Raw genomic sequence first — 5,031 nt, forward strand, 5'->3', positions numbered from 1 at the left:
ACACACACACACACACACACACACACACACACACACACACACACACAGTCTTTTCCTATAGGAGATTCTCATTGGTCTAAAACTGCACTGTCCACTGTGGTGAAGTCACAGATGGTAAAATGTAAATTAAAATTAAAAATGCACTTAGTTTCACTAACCATATTTTTTTTTAAAGATTTATTTATTTATTTGAGAGAGTGAGAATGAGAGAGAGAGAGAGTATATGAGAGGGGGAGGGTTAGAGGGAGAAGCAGGCTCCTTGCTGAGCAGGGAGCCCGATGCGGGACTCGATCCCGGGACTCCAGGATCATGACCTGAGCCGAAGGCAGTCGCCCAACCAACTGAGCCACCCAGGCGCCCCTCGCTAACCATATTTTAGGTGATCAGTAACCACAGGTGACTAGTGGCTATTGTATTGGACAGCACAGATGCAGAACATTTCCATTATTGCAGAAAGTTCTATCGGGCAGTACTGCCCTAGAATCAAATTATTCTGCTGCTCACTTGTTCTTGGAAAAAAAAATTCTAGTAAAAATATAACTGTTGGGGGAGGGACAGGCAGAATTCTGTGTCACAGATGCATTGGGCAGCATTGGGCTTGTTAAAAGAGGAGTAGCAGAGGTCTTGCCTGTAGCCCCGTTCCTCAGGTAGTTTCTTGAAATCCCTCAGGGGTGGCTGTCAAATACACTGGACTACTGTAAGACAGGAAAATAACTCCATATATGAAAACATTTTATAGATATTTTCAGTTCCCCACCTTTGCAACAGTGTTGATGGTCTCTTTTGAACAGGAGTACAGGAGAAATTTAAGGAAGCCCCATCCATTCCTCTTCCCTCAAAAAAGATGGTTTTGAAATACAGGTTTTGAAAATATCACGGTATACTTGGTATCAAATGTCAGATTATTTTCTCTTTATATTGATGGCATGAGAGTACAAGCTAACTTAATCATAAAACAAACATTTGATCATTTAGGAAAACAGTGAGAGATTAGTAATTAGCCTCAAACCCTATAATCTAAACTGGATATGGCTTCATTTTATAATTTCTTCAAACATTCCTTAACATAAATATGGATATGTATTTGAACAATATTTCCTAAATAAAACTTAAGTCCAGATGATCTTTGGACTACCCAGAGCCACTGGTTTCTACAGGCTTTGTTCTTCCTTCTGCACTGTGTCCCCCCCATCCTGCATTGGTCATATAACATGGTTCTTATTGTCCCCTGTAGCATTTCACTTACTACCTATCCCAGAATGCTTTAATATTGAGAAACCTTACTTTCTTGAGATTGTCTAGGAGATTGTATGACATAGCTTAAGTGGTTGATTGGTACTACAAACAAGTGGTAAATGGCATTTGCCTTGCTTCCCAAGTCATATTTTTCTTGGCATAGACTCACTGAAATTTGATGTGATTGGGATTTAGCTTCAGGGAGCCCAGACCATCCTGAGGGGTCTCGGGCTTGGCTGGAAACAGGTTTCCTGCATTCTCAGAGGGCTTTCCTTTGAATTTTCAGACTTGATTTTTATTTTGTTAAAGAGCTTACTGATTGGCTTAAAAAACTAGATGGTAGAGTCATTCTTTGTTTACCACTATTATCAATTAAGGGTACTACTTTTTTTGGACATCCAGAGTGTGATGAATTTTAGTTGATGTGCATTTCTTTATTAAACAGATGGAGTCGTGATTACATTTTACATGCTTTAATGCAAGGATTACTTGTGTGCTTTTTGGAATGTTAATTGACAAGCTTAGTTTTCATTTAGAAAGGAAAGATGGTGAGAAAGATCCCTGGAATTTGAAATTATTTAAAAACATGCATATTAGGAGAGGCTAAAATAATTCCAGTTCTAAAAGCTGACAAAGATACCATAAAAAAGGGAAAGATATTATTCTAGACCAAAGAGTCTGATATAAAATATTAGCTAATAGTAGAATCTAATACTGTGGTAAAATAACAGATCAAGTAGGATTTCTTCCAGCCATGTAGGACGCTATATCGGGAAAGAAGAATTTGCTCTGTCTGTCGAAGTCCTTCTAGCTGGACTAAGAACCAAGTTGACATGAGACAGATTAGGAGGAGAGTATCAGATTTAATTTCATATGTATGGGGAATCCACACAGACATGAAATTCTGAAGACCAGCAACATGAGGCTTCTATGAGCTAAGGAGAAGGGGTAGGAGTCTGAGGATACAAAGGGGAGAAAGACCATTAACAGGAAGGTGAGAGGAAATGTTTGGAGAATAAAGTTTGTCCTCTTAGGCAGGTAAGTTTCTTTGGTAAAGCGGAATCTCTTGTTAACAGTCACTTCTTGGTACAGGCTCTCCCTTGCAATGTAAATTTAGGCCATTGAGGGGGAAGGTAAAGAGCTTTTCCTGAATTTGTGGGGTTTTGTTTGCTTTTAACTCAAAATAATGTTCGTGCCAAAGCGGCCCATTTGGGGTGTCCTGCCCTGGGCCCCTGCAGTTTCCTCCTCTGAAACTTACCTGAAATTTCACACATTAAAATTGAGCTGGCCGATTGTTTGGTCTTATTGAACCAGTCCTGGCCAAAAGTCAGTTGAGTCTCATTTCGGGAGGCAGTGATGCAAGTTAGGCCTAAGGTTCAAGCAATCAGGTATTAAATAAGAGGCATTTCTGTGGAAACAAAAACACTGGTTACTGATTGGATCAAATTATAAACCAGTTTCTGAATTTTGAGGGTAGTCAATCAAGAAGATTTTTAGATGTTAAGCTTGAACCATCTTTAGTGCGCAGCGGCAGTCTGACTGATTTTCCTGGTTTGTAGTTCGAATGTCTCTGGTGATCTTTTTGAGTGGCCCACAGAGCAACAGGCATGAAGATTGCCTATATGAGAGCTGTTGTGGTGATTTCTCTGAAGTTTACATAAGTTTAGTTTGTAGGGCTTCTTAGTTCTCGGATAAATCCAATGTAGAAGGTTGGAAGAAAAATAAAAAACGTTACTTTGGAGAATTATAGTCAAGCATTGGAGGAAATTAGAAGAAATCAAGATCTAGTCCAGTTTCTAATGAACAGTATTACAGTTTATTATGTACTCAAATGTTACTGAAACCTATTTTCTCTATAATCAACCTTTATAGATAGCCAAATGAATACCAATTTGTTTGAGTGTGGCAAGAATAGCAGTTGATTAGGTAGATTCTTTAAAACCTGCTGGAACTTTTTCAAGATTGAAGTTTTAACAGCCTCTTGAGGCCAGAAGCCAAGCCAGATACTTGCCATCAGAACTTCTGCTGCAATACCTATAGATTTGGGTGAATTCCTCTCTGCTCGAGGTCTCCAAAGTATCCTGAGGTTCCTGTATTTGCCAGGGAGTGCGAACCTTTACTCATCTGGTAAGGCAGCTGGGAACTCTGTAAGCAGGGTAACAAACTGGTACTCTTGGGGACTTTACTGGCTTCTTAAAGTCAACCTAGTTCCTTCAAGCTGTCTGGTCATAGCTGAGGTTATGCATCTCTCTCTCAAACAGGACATTCCAGTCAAAGCCTTGGTTACATAACAAATGTTTCCAATTGTGTCCTGTTATAAGGAGAACAGAATTGTATTGAACTTATGCAAATAAATATAAGAATACCTAGAGTTTCTGAATTCCGGAGAGTTCAGGTAGGGAAAAGGATAAACGTATATTTTGTTAAATTGCTCTAAGTCAGTTAGCTTAAGAGAAACAATTTAAAATCTGGAAAAACAAAGCATTTTAGAAAGGCAGCAATGTTTTAAAAAGTCAAAGAACTAAAAAGGATAATTTTAAATTTTCAGTTCCATATTTTGCTTAAATCCAGTTTTTCCACTAGTTCAGAAATTCTTACCAGTTTTATGGTAAGAAATCAGTTTTATGAACTTAAGGCACATTTGCAATACCATCAGAGCAAAATAGTAACTGTATTAGAGTTCATTATGATGCAGTTGACAAGGAAATTTGGTTATTTTTGACTCCCAACATATAACAACGTACTAGGACATCAAGTTTCTAGGAGTTTTATACAGTTTTAGAACACTTAACATGTCTACATAAATATAATCTAAGAGACCTATCTGGAACACCTTAGATTATGGTCAAAAGACTTCATTTTAGGATCTGATTTTAGGAAATATGTTAAAAAAAAACATTGAACAGTTTGAACATTTGATTAACAGGATCACAGGTCATTATGAAACGATGTTTAACTACCTAACCAAAATGACAAAAGATTTCAAAAGGCAAAAATATAGAACCTTACATAATTGTGAGCAAAATTTAGCTTTAATATTAAGACTCAGTTTTCTTAAAGAATCAAAGACTTGATAAACAAATTATTTTGGCAAAACACAGAATCCTTGATATCTAAACAGATAACTTTAAAGGAAAAGAAAGACATTGGTTTACAGTTTTCTATTAAGTGATCTGTAATTTGTCCTTTTAACAAAAAAAATTTCAACTTTGCAGTGTATTTTTGATATTAAATGTATCCTAATCTTAGCCAGTACTGATCACACATAAAATCCCTTTCCAAAGATTCCTTTTCCGTAAACCTTGTGGAACTTTTTTTGATTAACGTGAGTTCTGTATTATAACCTTTTTTTGATGTAGTGTTCCATGATTCATTGTTTGTGCATAACACCCAGTGCTCCATGCAGAACGTGCCCTCTTTAATACCCATCGCCAGGCTAACCCATCCCCCCACCCCCTCCCCTCTAGAACCCTCAGTGTGTTTGAGTCCATAGTCTCTCATCGTTCGTCTCCCCCTCCGATTTACTCCCCTTCATTTTTCCCTTTTTTTTTTCTTAACATATATTGCATTATTTGTTTCAGAGGTACAAATCTGTGATTCAGTAGTCTTGCACAATTCACAGCACTCACTATAGCACATACCCTCCCCTGTGTCTATCACCCAGCCACCCCATCCTTCCCACCCCCCCCACCACTCCAGCAACCCTCAGTTTGTTTCCTGAGATTAAGAATTCCTCATATCAGTGAGGTCATATGATACATGTCTTTCTCTCATTGACTTATTTCACTCAGCATA

At 37.9% G+C, this 5,031-nt stretch overlaps 1 protein-coding gene across 6 annotated transcripts in view; it reads left to right on the plus strand.

Moving 5' to 3' along the window:
- Positions 1 to 5,031, plus strand: part of USP3 (ubiquitin specific peptidase 3) — a 104,361-nt gene that overhangs the window by 75,058 nt on the left and 24,272 nt on the right. The window lies entirely within an intron of this gene.

Source organism: Callorhinus ursinus, unplaced genomic scaffold (assembly GCF_003265705.2).
Source record: "Callorhinus ursinus isolate GAN/ISIS: 27379988/994484 unplaced genomic scaffold, GSC_fseal_2.0 scaffold25, whole genome shotgun sequence".
In the NCBI taxonomy this organism is placed as follows: domain Eukaryota; kingdom Metazoa; phylum Chordata; class Mammalia; order Carnivora; family Otariidae; genus Callorhinus; species Callorhinus ursinus.